Raw genomic sequence first — 15,663 nt, 5'->3', positions numbered from 1 at the left:
AACTACCTCTTGGTGTAACGGAGCACCTTTGTAAAAAAAAAAATCTGTTTGACAAAATTAAACAGGCTGTCAGAGCAGAGATATGAGACAGGTTCAGACTATAACTGAATTATCAAGGAATAGATGTGTGCAGAATTATCACATTGTCACTAAAATATTAACTATTTTTCATTAAGTGAATTTATGGAGGTCAAAAATTATGGCATTTTTTCAATTTAATAAAGGTTTTATGTTCAATATGAACCTCTGGGAGGCTTTGCACCTCAGGAAAAATGACAGGACAAGAGAAATGTTGGAGAAAGGATGGTTTAAAAAATAATGACAGCCTCACTTTATCTGAAACTCTTTCTGCTTGAACAAAGAATGAAAGGAATTTACACTTCAGGTGATGGTCAGTGTGTTGAGAACGAAAATACGATCCAGGTTGGAATTTTGGCTATCAGCTGCTGCAGATGTGACCAATTTATTGTGTAATTCAGTAGTTGTCAGAGAGTCCAACCCAGATTCTAAGTTTATGCTTTATGTGTGTAACACTTTGCCTCCAGTTTAGCGCTATTCATGGACTCAACACATGTACAAGCTCTTCTGCCTGCAGCACAAATATATGAAAAGGCATTAAGCATAAATCTTACTCTCTAATGGCAAATAGAAAAACAATGCTGGCCACCACAAGTACTGTTTGTATGTAGTTTTGAATGTCTGGAGTATATCCGAGCTCCTTTTGTTCTAACAAATGCTTCAATCGGTGGAAATACTTCTCTGCAGAATGAGGAGAGATGGAGAACAAGCTCAGGCCACAGCCTCCATTCACCCCATTTCCCTGAGAACCCTCCTCTAATGGCTATTTAATTCATAGTACTAACGGATTATCAAAGCCATTTAAATTAGTCATCATGGAGAGGATAGATTGTGAGACAGCCATGGGAGGTGGGTCACGTTCACCAAAAGGCCTGGAGCACAGATGAGCAAATGCAAATGAAATATTAAAAAAAGGGTGATTTCTCTTCTCTGTAAATTCCACGGGCTCTTCTTTTGATTTAATCTGCCATAAAGCTGAGCCCACTGTAGAAAAGCCCTCAAGGAGGAGCCTCTGTTCCACGCTTTTACCAGAAATAATGGTTCAGATTTAAGCAAATCTTAAGAAAAAGAGGGGAGACAAAAGAAGACGTGTGTGTTTAAGAACAAAGCTGGAGTGGAGCGTGAAACACTCGCTGTGCAGAAGCCAATAAAATATAGATCTCAAACATCACACTGAAGTAAAAAGGTGACCTTGGAACCAGTGAGTGCCATTTATGAAAAGCAAAGAGAAGCAGCAGAGAAAGTGAATGAAGTGAGATTAGTCTGTGGTTATACACAGTAAGTGTACTCTTCCTCTTCTGCTTCTGTTTGGTTGATTTTGTGAGGTGGTTTGATGGTTTCAAGACTCTGAATCTTTGTTTTACTGAGAGGAAAAACAACTCTCCTCTCTGGTATAAAAAATACACTCAGCTTTGGAAACAACACAGTTTGGATTTGCAGGTTGATTTTAACAGAAAAGTGTGACAAATTGAGGTCAAAGCCTAATTTATGAGTGAGATGGCAGGATTGATACCATCCCTCATCTGTATTATAAATACACCTCAAGCCAGAGGGTGATTAATCTGCACAGGATAGAAAAAAGAGAAACAGGTAGCCTGGATCTGTCCAGAGGTAATATATTACACTTAACCCCAAAACGACCCCTGAACTAAGCAATTAGCCAACACCCTGGCCTGCTTGGTTTTCACTGATGAACCACCACCAGCCTTTTCTCAAATGTGTGTCAGAAACAGCAGTTATGGCCAAAAGTGTTCACTCTACATATTTTGAAGGTTGTCTTTGCTATGACATGGTATGTCTACAGTAGTAGGGTAGCTTATTCACACTCCGATACAGCAGGTGGCAGTCATACACCCAAGCTTTGGTTGTCACAGTCATTCAGGCCTCAAATTTGAGATATTTGTTAGAAAAGTGGTGGTGGATCCTGAGGCTGGACGAATGACAACTTCTAGTGTTTAATGAAGAAGCAGATGCAGAAGTATGAAAAACTGCAGTTCCTCAAGTGTTCACTTGAGGCTGGCTGGAGAATCACTGAGCTATACATTTTGCAAATTAAGGGTGCGGCTAACTCTACTGTCTGTTAGTGAGGATACTACAAACGTCTCCAAACCCCACCTCTCAGTTCAGCCAGCCTCCACCTCCACAGGGTCCAGGACTGAGCTTCTTCTGTCATGCTCCATCTCTGTCTCCTGGATCCTGTCTGCTCACACCAGGTGAAGCTCTTCCAACGTGGCATTGGTGTCTAGTGTTAGCTCTGTTAGCCATGTCTGTGAATAGCATGATGCTACTCTGCCCTCTGGTATTCCCTCTGTTGCTGGGTTAGCATGGCTAGCTTGTCCAACTTATTGGAGATAGATCTTACGTTCCCAATAACGATGGATAGAAGGACAGGTCCATGTCGTCACTTCTTAGCTCACACCTGAAAACCAGCACGTCGTCCTCACCTCCTTCTCCTCATCTTGGGGGAAGACATCAGGCCTTACACCAGTTAGCATTGACATGCTACAGGCTGCTAACAGCAGAGTTCACATGTAAACAATGCAGCCATGGTTACATGTAGGACCTCCAGACAAACACAGGAGAAAAAGTAGTAAAAATATCACTGAAGACACAAAAAGTTTGGTGTCCATGACCAACAAATGAGCCATACAAAGTAATGGTCCACTCCAAATACAAAGATTACAAAAAAGAGATGAAAAAATTACAAGAAATGGACAAAGAAGAGAGAGCTGCTGCAAAAGGCAGCCACAACCAACAGGGCGGCGCCTAGCAACCAAGAATGATATGAACTAAAATTTGGGTTGAGTCAGCATCTCCAATATCCTGCCAGCTGATGAGGGTCTTGAGAACTTGGCTCTAGAAATGTCACTGAAATGACATTGTGTACTTCAGAGTCTTATGGGCTTGACCAGTTAAACTCCCCCTCATTAACAGTAAACTGTAGTGGCAGGGTTCCCACAGATCTATAAAAAGTCTTAAAAAACATGGAATTCATTAATCTAAAAACAAGGCCTTAGATCGTCGTAAAATGTCCTGAATTGATATTTTTAAGTCCTAAAGATTTTTTTTAAAAATTAATTTACTGCGTGGCTCTTATGGTAGCATCACACAATCTCAATAGTCGAACCAACGAACATTGATGTGGTTGCGACTGAGACTCTATGTCCCTATCCTTAAGTAACTGATACATTTTTTTTCTCTTTGTGTTATTGTGAAGTTTACCTTAAAATGTAATTTCAAATGGCATTAAAAAGTCTTAAAAAGGCCTGGAGTATAACTTGCCTTAAGCTGTAAGAACCCTAATTGGTGTGTTTGGTGTTGCAATACTCTGCATAAACATTTGCAGGCAGTGTGATTGTGCTCAGATTGGCTGTTTCCAGTCCTGCTACTAGGTTTTCACAGCGATTACACGCATACCCTGTTGAAATACAGCTGAAAAACTTTGATTTCCATCAAACAGTGATTATAACAAAGAAGAAAAAAAGATATTGGAGAAATCAGAGGAGACTGAATGTACGTTTGAGATACGGTGGTTCTAGAAATGTTGTAAATGCAGGAAATATGAAGCCACTCAGCAGACCAATTAGAGAGCTTGTGTTCTGTGACATTTTAAGGCAAAGCTACATTTTTAAGCAGGTTTTGAGGGCTACACAGACCTAAGTTGTTGATTTGACCAGGTTTACCCAAATACACACTCTTCCCTTATACCAGTGGGTCTCTGATAGAGGGTTTGAAATTTTTTCCAAAATCAAGAACCATTCACAATTGTATATTTTATGCATAGATTAACATTTAATCTAAAATCATGCAAACAAGACTCTTTTTATCTGTTTGTTTCTTTTTTGCCATAAGACCCTTGAGGGGACTAAACCTGGTTATCAGTGATTCAAGTGTGACTGTGCACATAGGTAGTCTGACCTACTTCTGATCATCAGGTGTCTCAGGTCTTTTGATTTGTCTGTTTTTGGATTGGTCTATTGAACCCCATTTCCACCAAGTGGTTATGTTCAGTTTGTTTCAGTATTGCACTCATGTTGTAGCGTTTCCTTTGACTAAAACCAGGAAAGGTCCCCAAATTATCGACCTGTTCCCACGTTTTGGTATTCTTCTCCAACCCAAGAAGGTGGAGCTAGAAACACAGCAGTCCCTTAAAAAAAAAGAATTGTCACTCCTCATGCGACATCAGTAATAAAGAATAACACGTAACCCTGTGTTTTGTAACAAAGAGCCGGATGCCAAACTCAAAGATGATGAATTGCTGGATGTCTTCCATCTTTGCTCTTTGTTTACTGTGGGATAGACTGTCACTGCTATGTTGGCATGTTTTATGGAGCTGACTCGGCTGTCGGCTTACATCTTACACACCGCCTACCAAGAAAGCCACCATTGGCTGTGGAAACGCAAACAGGATCAGGCTTTACTGATAGAAATTCATGCCAAACTGTACTGATCCATACCGGACCACTTGGTGGAAACGGGGCTTTAGTGTATGCCCAAGACAGGAGGTCTACAGCCTTAGTATCCAGTATTTTGGGGGTCATCTGCTGGTAAATTTGGGAACCCTTACCTTTCAAATACTCCTGAGTTCTGCTAAGGGAGTAAGGGTTACTTTCACCCCCAGCTCTTTCATGCACTGCTTGTTCTCTTCTTCAGATTCTTATTTTTTTACACTTAAAAAAAAATCAAATTGAATTTAGAGTGAAATGAAAAAGAGGTAACCTGTTCATTTTTACATTAGAGGAGCTCCGGTCACAATAATGTTTAAGCAAACGGCACTGCTGCAGCATGAGAGCTCTGCAGCCGAGATTAATGAGTCCAATTTAGTGGATCAGTGGAGATGAGTGAGATTTAAATGTATGTAAATCACAACAAAAGGCTGTTCCTTTGTTGCATTAAAATCCTGCATTATTCTTGGTTTAACCATGAGAGATTAAAAGCTGCTGATAGATGCACTTGTGCCTCCACACATGAGCTCACACGGTCACAAACGCCTGACAGAGAACACTTCATCAGCTCATGTCGGCGCTCGCCACAGGCCACCAGCTCTCCTCCACCGTGAAAATATCCACCAAACCACATAAATATTTATGTCCATTAATAGTAAAGAGGCGGCAGGAGGAGAGGCATAATGCTCTGCGCTGGTCTTATTTTTCGAAGGAGATGCACTCCAACTGCCATGACGGCTCTGTCGCCATGACAACGGAGTTCAGCCAGCGCGCCAAGCAGGACTTGGCCCCATCAGCCTGCTCAGACAAAGTAGCACGACCCTCATAAAGGATGGAAACAATGTGCACATGAAGTGCGTTCAAGCCGCACCATGCATTTTAATGTTAACTAGAAGTTAACGACACAAAGACGAGTGTGTGAGCAAGAGAGTGTGTGCACAAGGTGTGTGTGTGCTACATCTGTGTGTCTGACATTGTTAGATGATCTCAGGCCATTTGTAAGCATTTTTAACAAACAGCAGGAGCCAGCCACAGAGCCCTTTGACCATATAAAGATGTAGATGAGAGGAGCAGATGTGAAGAATTACAAGCTATCACATTCACATTCCTCAGAGCGCTCTGTGCCAGAGTCCGAGTCCAAAGATTGTCTTAACAAGGAGCAACAGATTCATCGTCCTCCTGCTGTCAGATGTGAGTCCACAGGGGAATTACAAACAATCATCCACTCACACAAACAAACAAATAACTTCACCCTCTCATCTCTGATTTTGCTTCTCATTTGTCTCTCAAGCGTGGCGCTCCAGGCCTCAGCCTGTCAGAGCTCTGAAGTTTTGTGATCACGGACACGGTTCCTCTTTGCACTGACAACTCCCCTGGGAGTGGCGACTTGTTCTGGGATAGAAGACTAATGGAGAAAGAAGGGGGGGGGGATTCTTTCCAGCCTCAGCTAGTGGATAAGAAACTAATGAAAGACAGGAAGCTCAGATAAAGCTGAGGCGTGTGTCAGAAAACACAAGCGGAGGGTTATTGGAGTGTGTGTTGAACACAGCAGCCCCATGTGGGATTATAGCAGGATGAGCAGCAGGAGCGATTTGCTCCACAGAGAACAGCTTACTGACTTTTTTCCCTGACACTTTTAAGGTAGCACAGCTTTCACTTCCAGACTCAGCATGCATGCATACGCTGGCTCAAAGAGCATCCTGCAAGATTAGCAAGGAAGTTTTCTCATTGTGAGAGGAAAATGAACATCTTCCAACAGGAAGCAGAGTCAGGAAAGTTTTTCCCATTAAAAAAGTTTGAGGTTACATCATTCAGTCAGTCATGCTTCCCATGAAAGCTTCCTCACGAATGATCAGGGTCTGTCCCTTTCCTAAGACGTTCACTTTTCAGCAGTGAGGTTCTCATAAGTCAGGGCAAAAAAAGTTGATTTGTTTAGAAAGTTGCAGTAGTTGAGATTTAACTTACTGGTCTTAGTGTAAAAATCTCTTTTTGAAGGTTTGGGTCTGGTCTGGTCTGGTTGTGCAGACAATCTTACTTCTTTACCAAGCCAGCTTATCATTGGCAGCGCATGAGTTCAAGACAAATTTTCCCATGGGGGCAATAAAACAAAATGGTAACAGTGAACGGAAAAGTACTTATAGCGATTTTTTAGTCTTTCTGACCAATCCCATTGACCCTATCACACCGCATTCACACACTGATGGTGAAAGGAGTCCTAGGGACCCTTCAGTTTTACCTAACCATTCATACCCATTCAGCAACAGTGGGAGCAATTTGGGGTTCAGTGTCTTGCTCAAGGAGACTTCGGCATGTGACTGCAGGAGCTGGAATCGAGCCCCGATCTTTACAATTGAGAGGCAACTACTCTACCACTGAGCCACAGCTGCCCAGTGGTTTATTCCACAAAGTACCACAAAAAAAATCTACAAACAAATCTGCTGCTGTAAGTTTTTGACATCCTGCTTCAGGGGCTGTTTACATGACAATGATTTGGGAATAAAAAGCAAAAGTATCACTGCGTTTTGGCTGCTCATTTACACAGAAACAGGGTTTTAGCCGACCCAAAACAAAAACTTTTGAAAATGGCCCCAGAGTAAATTTTTTTGAATCGCTGCCGACACTGTTGCTGAGTAAACGGTAGGCCGGTGTTTCTAGTGGAAACGCTGTCGTCACGCTCCACTTCCCGCAAACGCATGCGACAGTACAAGAGTACCGTTGTTACAATCGTGATAGACTACCATGTTGTGCTTGTGCTGCTCAATCTGTTGAATCTGCTGACTGTCTTTCAACAAAATGTGCTTCTCTAGCACCACTTCTGCTCTCAGCATTCCCCGTTACACCAGATGACTAGCCCAACTCTACTTCAGTGGAGATCTACCAAAAGCCGTATCTGGACAAGACGGTTGTGGCGTCAACTACAAGCCTGGCACGCTTACCACAGCATTTTCACTCCCTCAGTGTTACTGTGTAAACGCAGATTATTTTCACCTCATTTCTACTGCGTTCTTGCGCTTGTAGATGAAATGTTGTTGTGTTAACGGGGCCTTAGTCTTGGCTTTGGTTTGACTTGGTCTATCAAATTTTATTCCCACATCCCAAATCATGCACTTCTGCACTCACACTTATGATTTGAGTGTGTAAGACACACACTGACAGCGAAGAAAAACACAGTGTGCTTTGATTTCTCAACTGGTGCACTCAAAATGGTCAAAAAGTTCATTGTGGAACACTGGACACTTTTCACACTCAGTGGTCGCCATATTGTCTACGTAGAGGAAGGGGAAGGGGAATGGAGCAAATGATAGTTAATGGATGTATTCAAAAATAAACAACACTACTCTCTAAGAGTTTGTGCACTGTTCCAATAAGCACGGGATGCACATGGTGCTCTCTATGTAAGAGTTTTTACAAAAATACGTGATTTGGGACGGCATATATCGTGTGTCATCTTAACACACTCTGGTCTCAGTTGTAGGTGTAGCACATTGCTAAAGCAGAGATAGCTGTATCTGCTTTAAAAATACTGAGAGAAAACACATGAAGAGGATGGTGAAATCATGAAGGGCACATTAAAATGGAAAGAATGTCTCTGTATTAAATGAGCCAATCATAGAAGTTTGAAACTGAATTTTTTAATTAAAATGTTGAAGTGGTTAATATCAGGGTGCATTTAATATCATTAGGAGACGATGGTTCCATTAGTGTGGTAATTACATGAAGGCTGATTGTGTTTTTGGTACCATTTAAGCACTTCCTAAAAGGTCTACACGTTCTACTCTTCAAGTGAATTAGAAACATATTTTGGACCTCATCAATGAAGGTCTGAAATACACTTATGTTCAAATTTAGTGATCAGCGTAAGGAGGATTACAAGGAGTTTATTTTTATAAGAGCTTTCTCAAACTTTTCTGCAACTCAACCAACAAAAACCACAAAAACAGCGATTACAACCTGTCGCTTGTTTTCATTATTGAGGCCATCTTTTCTAATTATCTCCCCCCAGGTGATTTTATTTTCAGATCTATTGTTTGTCAGCAGAAAAAAAAACTAATGGTCTGATTTTCCTGAAACTTGGTGGAAGGGTAATGTGAGGCCAGGGGAGAACTCATTATAATTTGGACCAGCTCCAGACCTGACTCACGAATAAGCAATTATTGTGGATTCAACCTGTTTCCGAAATGCAAATACACATTTGATTCAGCTAAAACATTTCCCCCTTGTTAAAAAAGCATCTGCCTTCTCTAATAAGGTGCCTGTTCGTGTTATTTCAGTCCAAGTCATAGATTTTTGTTCATGTGCATATTTCCTGCTTTTCACAAATGTGCACACAGTATGTGAAGCAATCCCAGGTGCCTGTAATAATGATATTCATGCAAATACATGCATACTGATATCAGACAAACCAGTTATCTTTAGAGTGTGCAACAACATACAGTTTAAATTCTTTATATATATGAGGAGAGAGTTGAGTGGTGCTCCTTCTTTTAGTTTTCTAATGATCACCTGACAATCATACAACAAATTTAGCCAGATTATCTGCCTTAAAGGTGCAGTGTGAAGTATTTGGATGAATCAGGCTAGGTACAAATGGAGTAAAGCATGCATTAGTATGTTTAGATGGGTGTATAATCAGCTGTAAATGATTGTTTTGGCTTGTTTTGCTCAATAAAGAATTTGCCTTTTCTACCTACAACGAGAGGGTTACCATTTCCAGCAAAACAGTGACTTCACTGCATATTTTCATATCTAGTGAGTGGCTGCTAAAAAATGCTCGACCTATAGGATGGAGAAGAATCTGTAATAATAGAAGATTTTGATGGTCAAAACTTGAGATATGAAGGATTGTCATAACCATGAATGCACCCAGGAGGACTCCTTGTCCTTGAAGGACACAGTTACTTGTGAAGCTTCACCAACAGGAGAGAGTAAAGGAACCTTTTGACCTTGAATCTTGCAGTTTGATTTGGCTAAATACTAGACTTTATCTTTAACCCAATGCCAAATTAGCCTCAAAGTTGAAGATGAGTCATTATTTTTGAATATTCGAATAATCGCTTCTTAAAAGGCTGTGAGGAGTTTGACACTGGTCTTTAAAAAGTCTCCTTTCTAGATATATCCCTGATCATAATCTACGCTTTAAAATGAGATTATCAACAATATTATTACAGGTTACAGGTTATTTTAAATTGCTACTCCTTAACTTCCAGTTCGGGTCAACCAAGACCAGATTGATTTATGGCACGTCTAGGTCTCTATGACAACACCACGCCGGCTGACAAAGATTAATAGCTGCTGAAAACAATTTCTGTGATTAATTTTGTAGTGATGGTGGACACAGGAGCCAAACTGTCAGACAGAAAAAGGACAGAAGAGCAGAAGAAATCTAAACGGGAGAGTGATACAGCCAAGCTAAAGGCTAACACAGGAGCTAAGCTGTTTGTGGTAATGTCTGTTCCAACCTACATGCAGCAGTTATTCTGCAGTGGTCTGTTCAAACTTGAGAGTCTATCAATAAAATAAAGGGTGAAATTAGATTAGTTCTACGGTAATGTTAGTCTACAGATACGTCGGAGCACCGGGCTGCCGATAGCACTACATGAAGCCGACAACTAGAACGTTGGCTTGATGTCACGTTTCAAATTGTATCGCTTCGTAACTGTACTGATAAATACTTTACCCCGGCGCGTTTTATCCAGTAAAAAGTTGTCTTGAACAAGGAAAATTTATTTCCATCCAATCTCAATTTAATTCCAAAACAAACACACACCTTGCTAAAGGTAATTTATGAGATTCCCGGCCAGAAGGTGGCAAGGGAGTGCAATTACAACAGATCATCCAGTTTAAAAAAAAATGAAACCTATGAGGAAGTGATAAAAGTTGCAGTTCATTGATGGACCGCTCGAGGCTGGCTTCCATTGGACTGGAAACCACATACATACCAAGCCAACTCAAAGTTCAAACATCTATAAATTTAGGAGTGAGTAAACTACTGGGCTTTTAAGGGACAGTTGAATTAGTAAGAAGCAAATTTAGTGAACATTAGTGAGTCTGAAGAACATGAAACGATTGCCATAGTTAAAGTTTACTTTTGTTTGTTTCTTCCATCGTATTCTTAACATCATCCACTAAAAGTTGTGTGGGATATTTGTGACTGCGACCCTGAGCAACCTCGACCGAGAGACCTCATGTAGAGACAGAGCAGACAAGGGTGTGGGTGAAGACTGCCTGCAGACACAGCAGGAAGTTCCCATGCCCACTCTCACGCACGCACACACACCAATCCTCTGCGTCCTGCTGATATCCCTAAAAGCAGCAGAGGGGAGGGAGGGTTAGGGTGAATTTTTGGAGAGGGGTGGGAGGTTGGTCTGGGATCTCAGCTGTGCCTGAGGACAGTGAGACAGCAAAATCCAGGACAAGGATGCCCACATATAAATACACACACACACATACGCATGCAAACACGCACGTCACTTACTGTTATTAATACAGGTCGTCAATTAGGCCTGACCCAGAAAGCCTGTCTGCACGAAGTCTACACAACAAGCTGAAACAGACTGATGGGCTCAAATCCCTCCACTTACTGCTCCGTCTGAAAGCCTGGATTAACTCGCACACAAATACACACACACACACACACATATAAATACATTTACTGGACAAATGCAGGCAGCCAGAAAATGCAGGTAAAAAAAAAGACTGAGTTACAGAAGCAGAGAGGCGCGTAGAAGCTGTGTTCTACGTGAAATGAAGAAATTGGTGGAGTGCCAAGACTGAAATTAGGAAATTAATTGAAAGCCTTTGTAATCGCTGTCTGTGTAGTTGTCAACAGTGTAGACAATTAGTTCCAGCATGCCCGTAACTTGTTTCTGTGAGTGTGCAGGTACACAGTCTTACATGAAAGCTGGTGGACTGTGTCAACAACCTACAGTGAGTGATATGGAGACTATCACTCTGTCCTTTTTGTTTCACTTCATAAATGCAAAAAGAGTTCAGAGCCAAAGTGAGGAGGAGGAGGGAGAGGAAGGATTTCGAGGAGGATATTTTAAAGGTTAGGAGGGTGAGGTTGTCGTCCTGTGTGTAAACACTCAGAGATGTTTTTGGCTCAGTTCCCTGCGCACAGACCCTCTGCTTTTCATTCATAGTTTGTCTTGAGAGCCTCTTCCTCCTCCGTAGTCACACACAGCCTGTCTAAAGGGTTTATGCTTCTGACTTGTGCTAAGCACTCCGGGTGACAGTGCCAGAGCTCATCACAAATCCCAAAAACCCCTTCACAAATGCCTTTCCTTCTTTTTTCCTGCTTTCAGCTTTTGTTATTGTTTTCTACTCTCCCTCTGCTCTCCTCTTTGTCTCCCCCCTTTCTCTCTGCTCTCCTCTCCTCATATCTTAATGCTTCTATCTCTCCTCCGCTCTCACTGTGACACTGCAGTGCAGGCGTGCTCTAATCTAAGCCAGATGAGATAGAAAAACACAGGCTTCCTCTGCTGCTTGCTTTCTCCATTAACCAAGAGGCCCATCATTTCTCTCTCCAATCACAGGGCGGACTTCTGAGGTTTACCAGCACGTCTGCATATGCACTACAGCAGACGAGCCAGTAAAACTCCTCTGTGAGTGATTTATAATGACAGTCTATTGGCTTTGCTGCTGCCAGCTTCTATCTCCTCACCACAGACGATTGGACGATGGCTGGGAGCCAGACTCATGGCACCTGTTGAGAATACAGCAGAATTAAAGCTGTTTTACATAATTTTGTCGTTTCATGCGTGGATCCAGATTTCCAGCATGTAAATTCCCCTCAGGTACTTTTTCAGATCACATTTCTTGAAGTGTGGTATGCAAACACAGCTCCATGTGAAGCCAAACTCAGAGTCCAGTCAGCATGAGGCCAGAGCTGAGTCCTCATCCTCTCTGTCATGGTGAGTTTGGGTTGAAGCTTTCACTTAGGACCGGCTGACTGTCTCTCACTGCTGAGGCAGAAGGACATCACGTCCCTCTGGGGACGATTGCCGTACCGCCCTGTCACTTTCACTCTCTTATCCACAGGCCACAACACATGGCACACAAGTCCAGACTGCTGAGAGTGAGGGGAAGGGGAAAGAGGAAGAAAGAGGAAAAGAAGCTGAACACTCAGCAGAGAGTCTGGATTAGCTGACAGTTTTCCTCATGATGGAGAGTTTTTCTAGTGTTAAATCAGGTTTAAAGGAATAATACAAGTCAAAGGCACAGTGAGGAGTTTTTTTTATCTTGTTTTGAAATAGTCCAACCTTCACACTGATCTCTCTTCATGACCTATACAGAAGAATGAGATTATCACAGACAGGAAAGGTTATTTTTTTCTGCTCAGTTTCTGTGCCTGAGCTCTGGTCCCACTTTCTATAAAATAGATGATCTTTGGCATTCACTCTGACCTGGCTGTGTTCATAACTCTGTAGGCAAAGTTCAGCACTAAGGACTGAGTTAGCTTAGCATGAGAAGTTATCTTGCTCAGAAGGCTTCATTGCTCCTTGTTGACAAAAGAGTTTAACCATGGGCCCATTTGCACGATGTACACATTCATTGGGACACCTAATAAATCAATCAAGACCTTTGACCTGTTGAGGTCAATTTTTTAAGCTAATGGTGATGGATCAGATTTACACTACATTTAATAATTAAACATAACTACAAACCAATACATCACCTCATCACTGTATCCTTCAAAACATCTTGAACAAAGAAAAGTAGAAGATCTGTATCCATTCATTTGCATCCACAATAAATGCACACTGTGGTGAGAGCCACATCGTGATAGTGCTCACAGGAAATGCAGTCTTCTCACTGATTTTAATTCACTTCCACCAGTAGATCTAAATACTGGCACTCACTTAAAGAAGGGGTTTTATGCTAATGTGTATTTTAAAAATGGAAACTGAGTAACAATGCTAGATGTTGATTCTATCCATGTGCAGATTTTTAAACCAGTATACACCCATACCTTGTAGAAATTCCTGAATCTGTCAGTAAACTACTCAAAACAGTCTGTACAAAAATAGCTCAAGATTTTCACATCGACTCCCTGAAATGATGAGGTCATAACACACAGATTTTGTTGGACGGGCAAGCTTCAAACATCAGGTTTTGCCCTCGACTCTGCCCCCTGACAAGCTTCCAGAGAGCTGACCAATCAGAGTGAAGGGGGTTTGTGGAGCTGGGTGACTTAAAGAGACAGAAGGTGAATGAAGGAATTTCTAAAATACCAGCATCAGGAAAAAAAATTGAACTTTTTTTTTTTTTTTTTTTAGCTTTGAGTCATGTAAAACTACTACAGGGGCATCAGAGGGACAACATTGTGCATTAAAAATAAACTAATAACCCCTCTTTAAACATTATGCTATTTATGCTTTAACATCATCTTACTTTCCTGAAACATTGTTGAATATAACATGTTATTTAAAAAATAATCTTTTTAACATGACTTGCATGACAGATGCAGGAGTTGTGCTCTGTCTCTTTAGTTCATCAGTCTGTTTGAAGTGTACGGGAACAGTTTGTGTAACAGTTATTTTCTGGAAACAAAGCTGTTGGGATCCCTTCCAGTCCTGATGATGTGCTTTAAAAATAGCATTGCATAACGTCCCTTAGATCAAAGATAGTTGCACTTCAAACACATTTCCTACCGCATGAGGAAAGAATGTTTGTGACGAATCAGAAAGCTGATATTTCACCTGATTTTGTGTGAACACAGTGTTCATCACCCTCTGAGGTGGGAGGCAGAGCCCCTGTGGTGGCTGATGATCTAACATCAGAAAAGAAAAGAGGTGTAAAAAGAGGCTGTTACACCCACAATCACATGCTGCTCTCTGCAATGTGCGCAGCATGCCAAATCAGGCCTTTCTGATACCCTCCGTTGTATCGTCTTCTTCACACTCTTTTATCTGCCTCTCTTGTGTTGCACCATTCATCCAGCCACCTTCAGCTCACAGCAGAGGGTAAAATAAGAGTAGATTGTGCGATTTCAATCAGTGGAAAGATTTAGAAGGAGAGAAAGAGAGTGTGTAGAAGAAAAAAGAAACTTTCCTCTAACACTTTATCATTTTCCAAGTTCCTTCAGTGACAATTACCTCTTACAGCACAGGTCTGAGGGGCGAAGTTAATAACACCAGGAGGAGGGCATGGAGCACAGGAGCAGGCACAGGATTACACAATAACACACTCGCTATTGTTTGGTCCACATGAATCAAACTGACACAGACAATGCAGAGAAAACTTCTGTCCTCTGACAGTAAACCACTCAACTCGCTGTGGCTGCATACAGGAGTATGAGCTGGTGAGTTAAATGTAGGGGGTCTGCAGCCCTGCCTCCTTGTATTCTTCTGAATGGCAAAAGCTTTGATTTTTGTGGCTGCATGTGGGGATCGTAGAGGTCTGTCAGCAGAGGGGAAGGTCAGTAAAAGTGAGTTCACTTATCCCTGCAGCTGCTTGGTGAGTATAAAAGCAACCAGCACCACAAGCTAACCTCAAGAGACTGAAAGAGTCTTGTAAACTGGTGTCTTAAAGAGCTGGATTCTGCTGCCTCTAGAAGGAGTATCAGAATCATGAAAGAAACACGTCTTCAGCACAGAAAACTGGACCACTCTCATCAAAAGACTCCATGATTTGCTACCAGACAGTTATATTTGGCTGTAAGGCTCTTTCCTGGGAGCTCCCTGCCCTGCTATGTGACTATGTAGGATGCCAAAAGCCATTTTGCTATTTTCAAAATTGAGGCACAGATGTAATCAGCTGAATTGTAGAGGTTGGTGTTAAGAGCAGCTGATGTTCTGAGGGCTGAACTTGACTTTGTGGCCTGCCTGAACTGATGCTATGCTCGATGAAATGAAGCTAAAGAGCTGGATGTTAGCTGTTAGTGTGAGCTACAATTCACTGATTCCCAAGGCAGCTGTTTTCCTTAAACTCAAGCTGGAACTAAACCACAATTTTAATTTGTAATCATTATAATTTGGGTATTTTGACAGCTATAATTTGCAAGCTTGAGAATTAATTAGCAACTGACTAAACAACTGAGTGTTAGCTTTCACAGGGATGGATACTGAAAAGCAAAACAGCATATGTATAACCTTCCAGGTAGCTAAGGTAATATTAGCATTCATGCAGCTTCTAGCTA

The 15,663-nt window shown here is 41.6% G+C and overlaps 1 long non-coding RNA gene across 1 annotated transcript in view; it reads left to right on the top strand.

Moving 5' to 3' along the window:
* LOC141796021 (uncharacterized) overlaps positions 1 to 12,688 on the top strand; it is a 30,338-nt gene extending 17,650 nt beyond the window's left edge. The window contains exon 3 of the long non-coding RNA XR_012598859.1: positions 12,564 to 12,688. This is a non-coding gene — a long non-coding RNA (uncharacterized LOC141796021). The remainder of the gene's footprint in view (positions 1 to 12,563) is intronic.
* Positions 12,689 to 15,663: the final 2,975 nt, after the last annotated feature.

The sequence above is a fragment of the Halichoeres trimaculatus genome, unplaced genomic scaffold (genome assembly GCF_033239565.1).
Source record: "Halichoeres trimaculatus isolate MK-OKI-2021-1 unplaced genomic scaffold, fHalTri1.1 fHalTri1_scaffold_10, whole genome shotgun sequence".
Lineage (NCBI taxonomy): Eukaryota > Metazoa > Chordata > Actinopteri > Labriformes > Labridae > Halichoeres > Halichoeres trimaculatus.
Note: the sequence above shows the minus strand (reverse complement) of the source record. Positions and strands in the feature narration are given on the sequence as shown.